This window comes from Vulpes vulpes, chromosome 11 (assembly GCF_048418805.1).
Source record: "Vulpes vulpes isolate BD-2025 chromosome 11, VulVul3, whole genome shotgun sequence".
NCBI lineage: Eukaryota > Metazoa > Chordata > Mammalia > Carnivora > Canidae > Vulpes > Vulpes vulpes.
In genome coordinates, this window is record NC_132790.1 from 26,935,097 (window position 1) to 26,947,227 (window position 12,131).

The following is a 12,131-nucleotide window of genomic DNA, read 5'->3' on the forward strand; positions in this document are numbered from 1 at the left end:
TTCTTGGAGAGGGCAGATCTAAGCAGAACTCAGAAGTAAGGAAGGACTTGTGGCAAAGTAGGAGGACGCGGGGGCTCTAGGTAGGGGGACAGCACAAGGAGAGCCGGTGGCAGGGAGGCATGAATGGGGCCTCCTGCATAGCTGAGGGCATCCCCAGGCTCCAGCCAGCAAGTTAAGCCCCATGTGGGTTCCATCTGGAGGTGATGGGGGGGGCCTGTTGCCAACAGGAGACTCCTCGCCCTCTGGGAGCCCAGGGGCAGCATGGAACCTCCAGGCAGCTCATCAAGCAACTAAACCCAAGCCCAGGAGACAAATCCTTGGCTCCAGGCTGGGGCCGGCAGGGGGCAGGGGCGGACAGGGTCAGCAGCCCTAGGCCCCTGTCATGCCGGCTCATTCTTTGGGGAAAAGCTGCTCAGTGGCCAAGGCTTGGGCTCTGCAGGAGGCCTCAAAGAATCAATCAGGCCATAATTAGGGTCATTATTAATCTCCTTCCACAGTGGTGCCAGGGCTGCCTGTTTATCCAACACTTCCGTGCCAGGAGACCTCTTATTTCCCTTCCCCTCTGAGCAGGCCAAGCTAGACCAATCTTCCAAGCAGGCCCTGGCAGTGGCCTCCCCAGTTCTTCTGCCTCTCTTGGCCATCCTCCTGCAGAAAGTGCTCCTCACCTCTCCCTCAGGAAGGGACGGCTTCCTTGGAACTGTGGCCTCTGGAACGATTTACCCTCTACCTCAAGGCTCTTGAGCTCCCTCGGTAAATGTTTAAGAAGCCTCTGCTCTGTAGCAGGCACTGCTGGGGGCCAACAATGATTCATGGGGAATCAGACACGAACCTTCCTTTCCAGGAGACAAGCTCACTGCACAACAGCAGCTGCAACTATAGCCACATGCCCAGTGCTTTCCAGCGCACGGGAGCCTCCAAACACCCGCTCACTGAAGCATCTGGCCAGCTCCTCAGGTAAGTACCAGGTGCCCATTACACAGATGAGGAGGAGAGGCTGGTGGAGGTCAGGATAGGACTGCTGAGCTTCAGTCAAGGCCCTAGGGAGACAGACCCATGTGTTTGGGGCTCCGTGCTGGACAGGAGCCAGGAATACCCCTGTCCAGGGGACCTGATTTCTCTTGGCCTAGGAAGGACCACTCTTTCCCAAGTCAGGACTATGAGCATGGGCTGAATAGCCGCCAGGAGTGACCTGGCCTTGCCCAGAATGCAGAGCTTATTAGCATCTCATAACTGAAAATCTCTAGCTACAAACTCTCCACACCCAGGGTCTTAGAATCACCTCACTCGAGACTCATACAATCACAGAATCCCAGGATCTAAGAACTATCCTTGGATTTCAGACTATTAAACTCATCGAATGTCAGCACCAAGAAAGATCTGGAACCATTCCATCCAGCCTCCCTTCCCCGGCAGAAATGCCCCATCTAGCTCCTAGGGGTGGTTCCCCAGCAGAGTGGCCTGCATAGGCTTGCATACTCCCTGTGACAGGCCCCTCCCTTCCTGAACGACTGAGTGCTTCCCCCTTGAAGCCGCCAGGACCCCCATCCTTCACCCCCCACCCACTAGCACTGGCAGGCTCTCCCTGGAGAAGGCAGAGTGAGCAAACATTCTCAGGGCTTCTGGTGGGGCCTCAAGGGTCAGCCTGGGGTCCTGGAGAGGGAAAGGCTTGCATCAACCTCTCACCTTGTTGACACCTCTGTTGAATCACCTCCCAGGAGCTGGATGATTCAGTCACAGGGACCAGGCTGACTTTTTCCGGGGCCTTTCCCTCTGAGGTCCCCGTGAAGCGGGGCGATTGGGTGCCCAAATGGGAGGGAAAGGAGAAAGCTGAGTCTGGCAGAGACTTGCACTGAGCAAACTTGTCCCTGCCCAGTTTTTACCCCCAGAGGGAATAGAGAGCAATGATTTATTTTATTTATTTATGTAAAACAGCAGAGTTATCATACAAACCGGCTTCCCAAGCAGGCCCTTGGGGATGGGAAGAGAAGCAAGGCCTACCATTTGGGGAATCTTTCTCTTGCTCTTTTCCCCTTCTGCCACCTGTGTAGCCGCACCTCCCCCTGCCTCACACCCCTCTGCTCCAGGCACTCCACACCATCCAGCCTCCCCACCTCCACGCCTTTGCTCATGCTGGGCCCTCTGCCAGGAAAGCCCTCCGCGCCACCCCAATTCAAATCCTCTCCATCTTAACAAACGGACCCTGTGCAAAGCTTGGTCTGATCCCCCCACTCCCCCAGAGCCCCCCCGCCCCCCGTCTTTGTGTTCCTGTCATGTCATCTGGCAAAACTGGAGACGTGATCGCAGGCCTCTGTGCCCAGTAATTATCTGCTTCCGTAGCTGAGAGCCTCCCCAGGCAGAGATTTCGGAACCATTTGGCCAAGCTTTTCTGAAGAGCCTCAGTGCCTGCGGCCCCGCACCGGGCCACGGGGACACAAGAGACCCCCGCCCCGGCCCTGCTAGAGGAGTCACTGTGTCCCTGCACCGGGCCCAGCACCAAGGAGGCTCCGGTTTATCTGTCAGCCAGAAAAGCTGGTGAAACGTGCGGCGGAAGGAAAGGAGATCGGAGCCTCCTGTGCTGCGCGACTGCAGAGCCACTTCTGAGCCTGCTTCCAATTCTGCTCCTGAATGATAATTAGCCTCTCCCAATTTACAGGAAAAAAAAGTTACTAAAAAAAGTCTCAATTAAGTATTTTCTCCCACCATTTTTGCTTAACCCCCTGATATCTGTTTGCACACATCTGTTCTGGGTCTAGTATCAGATGACCTCAGCATTAGCACAGAATACTGGCTTCCTGTCACTTGTCTCTCTTCACCAGGTGTCCCCTGAAGAACGGGGTAGGCCCCTCTATTCCCAGACATGTTCGAGAACCTGGGGCCTTTTCTTCCCTCCTTTCAAATTTCTCGGTTTCCCTTGCGTGACCAAAGGAACCTGGGCTTACTAGAATGCTGAGAAAGGAAGTCGCAGGAATTTGCCGGCTCAGGACACCTTCAAGGTGCGTGCCAATTGCGTGTGTCAAGACCTCCAATTCCACCATTTGCCATTCATTCCTTTGGCTGAATCGTCACTTTTTCTAGGATTATCTTGTAAAATACAGATCTCCCCTGGCAATGGGAGCCCTTTAAACCCCCCGACTGGAGGTCAAGGAAGCTTAGGTGAATACATGGCTCTAGAGGCAGTTAATCACAGGGATTTAGAATGTGCAATAAGAGCCAGTCTGCCTGGGTTTGAGATGAGACCCAGTTCTACCACCTACTAATTGGTATAATACCACTAGGCCTCAGTCTCCTTATCTATAAAGGAGGATAATAATAGCACCCACCGCCTGGGCTGACGTGAGGATTGGAGGAGCTAACACATGTCAGGGGCTTGAGTAAGTACTGGGTACGTGGGAATAAGTGGTCTACCAGACAACCCCGCTGAGGGCTGCAGTTCTTTTTCTCACCCATCAGGTGGACAATGATCCCTGTTCCTCTTGATTATTATTATTTTTTTTTGGTAAACTGTAAGGCACTGTACCCCTGGGAGAGGCAGGCACTGCTGGCAGCCAGCGTGCTGCCCTCTTCTAGCTTCTCTAACTCCTCTCTCCCCCCCACACTTCCTTTCTCTTTTCTTTACCTGGAAGAAGGTATCAGTGGCTGTAGGCGGGGCTCCTGAGGATGTCCTGTCCACGGAGGTGGTTCACTTCACTGGGACCGCTGAAGGAACAAGGGGACAAAACCAGTCAGACCACTCAGCAGTGCGCCCTGCCTTCTCCTCTCCCGCCTGATTCTCTGAGTCCCCGTGGCCCTGCCCATCCTGTGTTGGGTGCGGGGCTCGGGGATGGGCCACATCTGGTCCCTGTCCAGGGAAGCTGCCAAGCTGGTGGGTGGTCCAGTTGTGGGCCACCAGACCCCGCACAAGCAATCCTACCTCCACACATGCTGCCCACAAACCAGCCCCAACCTGTCCAGGGTACCGGACAGCCAGTACCCTGAATCACTCCTTCCAGAACCCACGGAAATGCAATCCAAGCCCCAGCTACCTTGGGGAGACATTGGGGCTGCGGGTGGCTCCTGGGGTGCTGAGGCCCTTTCCTGCTGCCCAGAGACCTGCTTCTCTAGAGGGAGCTGCCAAACCAGCACTCTTCTGAGGCAGCCACTGAGTGAGGGCCAGTGGGCTGGGGGCAGGATCTGGCCTCCTCAATTGTGCGGCTAACTTCTGACTCATGTGCTGCCTGCCCCATCGCCGGCTCCTACAGCCGGCAGGGCAGCCGTCTTGCCCAGGAACTGGGAGGGAGATGGTACCCACAGGCCTCGGGGAGAAAAGGAGAGGGGAGGCAGCTCTGGAGCAGCACTGCAACCTTGTGGGGATGTGTCACATTGCCCACTAGGGTGCACTGAGGCTGCCAGGAGTCCACCTAGGCCTCCCAGAGAGGCAGAGCCAGGGCTGGGACCCAGGCCTCCTGGTGCCCTGCAGACTCATGACGGGGGTGGCTCAGGCCCACTGCCCAAGCACATGCCCACGCCCACATGAGAACCCTCCAACCCCATCAGGCCCTGAAGCCACACACCAGCGAGAAACACATGGCCAAGACTCAGCCTCAGACTGGAGGGGAACCAAGCTGGACTCAGAGACAACTTAAAAGTGACCTCCAGCTACTGAGAGAGAGAGAGACCAACCCACCCCCTTACCCCCCACCGGGGCACCCTACCCTTGCCTCCCTCTACCTGCATCCCCGGCTTTCTCCCAGCGCTCTGGAAGCACTGCACTTTCCATTCTACGAAGCATACTTATTTCCTTCTTCTCTCATTATGACCCTAAATGACATATGGAATATAAATAGAGCAGGGCTTCTCAAACTTCAATGTGCAAACAAATCACCTGGAGACCTTGTTAATACACAGTCTGACACAGTGTTTTCTAGTAGGTCTAGACAGGGACGCGAAGGTCTTCATTTCTGGCCAGCCCCCAGAGGATGGTGGTGCTGCAGGTCCGGGGCCACAATTTGAGTAGCAAGAATATCATTGTTAACAGCATGGGTGGGGGGGCTAAATCGTCCAAGTTAGAATCTTGACTCTTACTCTGTAACCTTGGGCAAGTTACCTAACCTCTCTGGGCCTCCAAACACCTCCTTATAAAATAGTAACAATGATGACAACAATATCAAACCTGACTCACAGGGTTGATGTGAGGATTAAATTATGTAAAAGGCTTAAAGTGATTATTATTTCAAATTTAAAAATGGAGACTCTGAGGGACAGACAGAGCCAGCAAAGTGACAGAGCCAGAATTTAACCCCAAATCTCTTGGTTTACAAGCCACCATGAAATGTTACCTAGCAAACCCTCCCTGACACATGGAGACGGAGGCCCAGAGAAGGGTGGAGAGCTGGCAAGTTCATGAGAAAGTTGGTGTCAGAAATTCAAGCTCATGACTCCTAGCCTTGTATTTTTTCCAACCTAACTATCCTTCTGCACAGATGAGAAAGTGTCTCCAATTCTCCTGGAGGGGTCCCAGCCTCTGCTTGTCAGTCCCTCCATGGGCAGCATCCATCTCCTACCTCCAGTCTGTCGCACTGCTTGGTCTCAGGTCACCCAGCTGGGATGGCAGGCAGAAGGTGACATGGCCTGGGCCCAGCCCTACCCCCACCCTGGTTTCCCACCACAGGGCCAGTGGGAGCCCTGTGAGTCACTTGAAGGAAGTGCTTGGCCCCAAACAGGAAGTGGCTTTTCAAGCTGAAAACCCCTCCAGGATCTCCAGGGCCCTGCAGCAGGTGGCTGGGGTAGCAGATGGAGCTCACTGGGATATACTAACATCTATTCGGATTTTACCTGAAACCCAGACTCGGCACCCATCCTCTGTACCCTGAAATCTGGCCAGGTGCTTTGCTGCTGTGTGACCTTAGGTACACGAGTGCCCTGCCCTGAGCCTTTATTCCCTTATATGAAGGATTTGGGCTGCATTACAAGATCACCTATGGCCTGGCATTCCTAAATGAAATGAAGGGTTGGAGGAAGTGAATACGGGTTTTCAATAAATGAGCAAATGCATGTATGCATGAAATGCTTGAGTGAATGCAGACACAGATTTAAACCCCAGCCGTCGGACAAGCTCCATCATTTATCTGTTGTTAGCTGTACGATAGAGATCTCACTGATGAGATCTCCTCCCACCCCCTGAATCACCCTTAGGCGCAAGGAAGAAGGGCCAGTGCCCTGAACCCACACATCACAGACACATGCCCACAGATGAACATAGTAGAGAACATATGGAAGTCTCTGCCACAGGACATCCATGGGACCTACCAGCACAATCTGTTCCCCTAATGCCACTCAGGCCCCGCTAAAACCCTTCTCCATTCCTTGGGCATGATGAACAAAAGGTGATTCTGTCCAGATCAAAAACTGTGGGTTGCTTTCTTGCTGATGAGGGAAAGGGACACTGGTTGGTGGTGGTGGAGGTGGGGAGGGGACTTAGTGGCAGGAATGTTTAAGGGCAAATTCATTTTTTTTAAAGATTTATTTATTTATTTATTTATTTATTTATTTATTTATTTATTTATTTATTTATTTATGATAGACATAGAGAGAGAGAGAGGCAGAGACACAGGAGGAGGGAGAAGCAGGCTCCATGCAGCAGCCTGACGTTAAGGGCAAATTCAACTTGTCAAATCCTTTTTAGCAGAGACCAAAGAGTGATAGCTTCTTGCATAACAAAGTATCTGTTTCCCAGGAATGCTGAGCAACATTTTTTTTTTTTTTTGGCTTTTCTCCCTGTTCCAATTTGTGGTTATAAAAGTACTGATGAATTAGTGTGGTATCCATAATAAATGCACAAAGCGGCTGAAGAACATCTCACAGTATCTAAGGATTCATATTACTCAAATTAATGTAATATGAAATGTGACACTAATTCTTTACACTGGCCACTCAGTGGACAGGAATGGCTGGGACTGAATAGTTTCAATTGTATAAATGTTCAAAAATTTGAATATTTCATCTTTCTTCAAATAATTTTATTTTAAAATCGATACTCATTGATTATGTGTGTAATTTTGATTTTCATAGATAATTTCAAGGAGCAAAAACAATTTTTGAACATATAAGTTTTCCTTTTTCTGCATCTACTTTAATTTACATTTTTGATGGAAATATACTCAAATTCTGTGCACTTCAAATATAATCGCATTTTATTTTTGATCCTTCATATTATCACCATTGATACCCAATTTTCAAGTGCTGTGCCAATCTTGATTATAGCAGTATAACTATAGTGATCTCACTAAAATGAAGACAATATATTTTATGAAGTAAATATGGAGTAACGTATGAATTATCTTATCACTCATCAGACCATCACCAGCCAACAAAACACCCAGATGTGTACTCATAATTACATTCAGTCTTCTTTGCTATTTTGTCTCTCCCAGTTGTATAAAACCGTAACTTTACATGTATATTTCAATTTATATTATGAAGATGTAATTGTCAAGGTGAGACAATCAAATTATTTTATCTAACAGTTTCTGGGTTTGTTTTATAACCTTCAAATATCTGATAGAGCTACGTGGGCCTCTATTTGTATCCCTGTTCTAGGCTCTGTGCACTTTGCACTGGGCCTGCCTGTCCACCAGCTCTCACTTCTTTGGAGCCCAGGCCACCTGCACTGGTCACTTCACCTGAGCATCAGCTGAGCTGCCAGCCAGCTGTGTCTTCCCCAGAGTCTGCCTTTTAGAAAGTGTTCTACACATAAAGGTCCTCATGCTTAGATGTGGGCCTTATTTCCAGAGCCAACTAGAATTTGTTCAAGGATAGTGGCCATGACTTGACTAGCATCTTCCACAGACGTGGTGTTCCTTAAAGTCCCGTACATTCCAACACCATCTGTAAAGGGACCTGGCCCAGGGTACCTAGAAGTGTCTGGTAGCCTCGTAGCCATCAGGCTGAGTGAACAGACCCAATGACCTGTGGCCACCACAATTGGTTTTCTCTCCTGCTCTGCACCTCTACTCAGTCCACCCCTACCCATACCACCCTTTGGCCCCCTTACTCTGAGCCTACTGGTCACACTGATCCCTTGGATGAAGGCCACCAGAATGCACACTTCTGAGAAACCTCTATGTTCCCTGCCCACCACCCCTCGTAGCATCTTTCACAAAAAGCTTCCAGACTCTAGGGGCCAGGTTCTGGAGTGGGGGCAGCGTGTCAAGGGCACACACAGCTAAGTGAATGGCAGGGCCAGGATACATACTCTGACTCCCAAGCCAGTCTAGACAATGATAAATCCAGTCACCAGCACACATTTTCTGAGCTCTTGTATGGGCCAGGAAAAGCTCCAAGGCTCTTGTGGACAGAAGGGGTTTCCAGGGGTGGAGCCCACCATCTAATGGTGTGGAGAAGGGATCGAGTACCCCCTGAACGAAGGAGGCATGAGCTGGGGGAGGGGTGCAGGAGGGCCTTGTTGAGGGATCAGAGCCATCTCCCAGCTTCACCCCAGCCTAGCCCAGCACCTGACCTGCTGGATGCAGCAATGAATACCCAGGAGTGAGCAAACTCGTCTCCTCTGCATCCCCCACCTCAACCAGCCAAGGAGCAGGCAGGGAGCAGCCCGGGCCTCAGGACAGGTCTTGCAGTGAACTAGTCATTAAGCCTGGTGAAGGCAGGACCCTGTCCATCTGAGCACAGAGCGAACCCTTTCCGCAGTACATGCTCCAAAATTGTGTCAGACGATCTAGTGATAAACAGCACCATGACTAACCACCTAGCTCAGTCCATCCTGATCACTGAGAACTTAGTTCAGGTTCCAAATTAGACAGGGCTGGGGCCACAGCAGAGCTGATAAAGGGTTGAGTGTTTACCTAACCAGCCAGGGGGCAGGGGGCAAGTCCTGGCTCTCTCACTGTGATCTGGGCAAGTCACTTTGCCTCTCTGGGTATCAAACAGGGATTAACACCATGTTGAAATCACCTGATTTGAGGTGGGTGGATACAACACTCTGGTTAGAAACATGGGGAACTGAAGCTCAGAGAGGGGAACTGATTTGGCCAAGGTCACACAGCAGGTGACAGAGTCTGAAATAGAACCAGGGCCTGTCGTGCTCTCTGGAGCTAGTCTCCTACAGGCCAGATTATGGGTGACATCCCTTGTGATCCCCCAGGGGTGGGAAAGGGATTGGGGCAAATTCTCTCGGGGACAACCCAGGCTGACGTCACCACTGAAAGTCATCATTGTCAGGGTCATGGAAGAACAACATCTGCTTGTTGGTTCCTGGGACACGGGGACCAACATGAGTTCCATAAGCAATCTGTGAACACCTTCTATGGAAAAAGGCCCAGTAGACAGTGGGGTGGGGTGAGGTGGGCTGAGAAGAAAAGGCAAAGTCAGTTCACATGGGGTTGGGCCCCGAGGGCCTCAGTCTCCCCCATGGTGCTCAGTGCTTCCAGGGCCCTGAGCTAACCACTGCTCCTGGGCCCTCTGCTGGGTCCTGCTTTTCCCAGATCCCCGCTGGGCTGTGGAGGCAGGGCTGGGGGTGGGGGTGGGGGTGGGAGTGTGGGGGACGCAGAGGTAGACTTCTCAGGAATGGACTACAGCACGGCAACGTGGAGAGGTCGGAGAGGCTGCATGAAGCCAAGTTGTCAGGGGGACCCTTGGGGGCTGCAGCCAGGTCTCCCAGCTGGGGAGCTCTGTGGGATTCTGCTTCTGGAAGCTGAGAGAGAGAGTGAGCCGACACGTGGGCCTGAGGGAACAGTGAGAGCACAAGGAAGCTCACAGAAGGTCCCGCTTCTTCCACACCACACAGTCCTGACACATCTCTTCTGTCCCCTCCCCTTTCTAAAAGGTGAGAAGAGCTGTCACTTATTGGGACTTCCTCTGTGCCAGGCTCCACACAATCAGCACCGCATATGCTTTATGGGCATGTGATCCATACACTAATTCCCAGGTATCGTGCTCCACCCACGTCCCCTAGGATCCCTTCACCCACCAGGGGCATACGGGTTGCGTGGTCCCTCCCAGCAGCCAACATCTGTGGAGGCGTGTGGGCGGGCTGCCCTGAGGCTGCTGGAATCCCTCTGCCTAGGGTCATGACCACCTGGGTGAAGGTCTAAGTTCTCTAGCATTCTTGCTCTGGCAGTCAGCTCTGGGCCCCTGTCCTCAGAGCTCCTCTGCAGACGGAGCCAAGTGCCCGTCCACCCTTGCTCCTCCTCCTCTTCCTGGTTCTTCTTTGCCTATTCCCTTAGCATCTTCTTTTCTGGAAAACTTCCTAATAAATCACTCTCACACGAATCCTGGCCTCAGTATTCTAGATCATCCAACCTCAGACAGCTATGAGGTCCTTGCCATTAACTTTCCCATTTCAGAGACAAGGAAACTGAGGCTGAGGTCTAGAGCTGTTAAAGCTCCCCCATGTGGCAAGCAGAATAGCCTTGAAGGGAGGTGGACCCCCAGTGCAAAGCCTGAGCCCCCACCCCTCTGTCCACCAGCATCAGCTAAGCCTCTTTACGCCTTTCAACGCTGTCCCCTCCTGGCCATCTGGGCTAACTCTCAGTTTTTTTATTAGAAGGAAAACAGGAGAATCTGTAGATGATCCAAGGGGGATGACTAAGTCCTCAGATTCTTGTCATTGGCTCAGATCCTGTTTTGGTCAATCCTTGTGAATCAGGGCGGGTCTGACATTCTGGGAATGCAGGGAGACTTCAAACCAACTTTATGAAAACAAGTTGTAAAAACACTGGCCGCCACTCAAAGCGGCCAGCTGATCAGCTTGGCTCCACGGAGCAGGGTTGAACAAGTTCACCAGAAGGGAACGCACAGCAGGAGAGACTTCGGCTAGACCCAGAGGAAGAACTTCCCAGTAACTGGGAAGAAAAGGAGTGCTAGCTGGAAAGGGGTGGAACGGGCCAACTGGGTGAGACTCAGGCCTGTCCAGTGCCGCCTGGAAAGAGCCAGCCTGGAGGAGGTGTCCATGGAAGAGGAGGAGGAGGATGGTGACTCAGGCAGTGAACACCTGTTCTACTTCCCTACAGGCCACCACCACCACCCCTGCCCCTTGGGGAGCTGGGTGTGTCCTCCTTGGAAGTAGGAGGATCCATGCCTTGACCTTCCCAGGCTTTTCATGTTTGAAGCAGCTCTGAAGCCACCCCTAGAACCCTGGAGACAGAAAAACACCAGAGGCCAACTCCGCCCAGCTCTGAGCTTCAACCACTGACTTTGGAACCTGCTTTTAATGAGGATGCTCTGAGTTTGTGGGGCTTCTGCCTCCTAGGAGGTCAAAAGTCTCTGCAGATAAGGTGCAATCCTCCCACCCCTAAGGTGATTGGAGGCCCTGCAGAGGCCCGGCAGAGCTCAGGGCAGGCCTGAAGGCGCCCCTGTGCCACCTCCTCCCTGCTCTGGGCAACCAGCCCTCCAGGAAGACCCGCCCCCTCCGGGTGCCCTCCGCTGGCCTCTGCAGAGAACTAAAGCAGGTGTTCACAGCCCATCTCACCTGCTCCTCCCTCGCACCTCCTCTGGGCTGGCTCCTTCCAGGCCGCAAGGAACAGGCCTGAGTCTCATTCAGTTGGCTCCCCTCCTCCCCTTCCCAGCCTGCACTCTTTCCTTCCTTCCCTCTCACCCAAACTCCTGAAACAGTTGTCTATACTCACGTCTCCATATCCTCCCTCCCACCTGCTGTTAAACCCACAGCCTTCTGTTCCCACCAAGTTCAACCGTGACCTCCATGTGACTGAGCCACTCCCTGCCCCCAGCAGCTCTCACCCTGACACTGCAGGCTTCACCCTCCTTCTGGAAACATCCTCCATCCCTGGAGTACAGGACACCACTTGCCCTGGTTTACCTCCTTGTCTCGCCCCACCCCTCTTTGCCCAGGCCTCAGGCAGCACTTTCTTCTATGCCCTTTGGCCGCCCTTGCCCTTCACACCCATGCAGAATCAGCCGGCACTGCTATCTCTGCCTGGGCCAAAGTCTGAGTATCCAGTGACCCCTGGTCATCCTCATCCTGGCCAGGACGCCTCACACTCACAGTAGCCCAATGGGAACTCATCACATCCTCCTAAAACTGCTCCACCCTATCTCTATCTCAAGGCACCACCATTCTCCAGTCTTCCAGGCCTGGCAGAGGAGAATCTCCCATCCCACCCACCTTCCTCAAGTCCCTA

At 52.5% G+C, this 12,131-nt stretch overlaps 1 protein-coding gene across 2 annotated transcripts in view; it reads right to left on the minus strand.

The window, feature by feature from the left end:
• The window catches only part of GDPD5 (glycerophosphodiester phosphodiesterase domain containing 5), an 85,833-nt gene that overhangs the window by 49,936 nt on the left and 23,766 nt on the right, over positions 1-12,131 (minus strand). For both annotated transcript variants that reach the window (XM_026010457.2, XM_026010455.2), the window contains exon 2: positions 3,617-3,696. The gene's annotated coding sequence lies outside the window, so the exon portion shown is untranslated. The remainder of the gene's footprint in view (positions 1-3,616; positions 3,697-12,131) is intronic.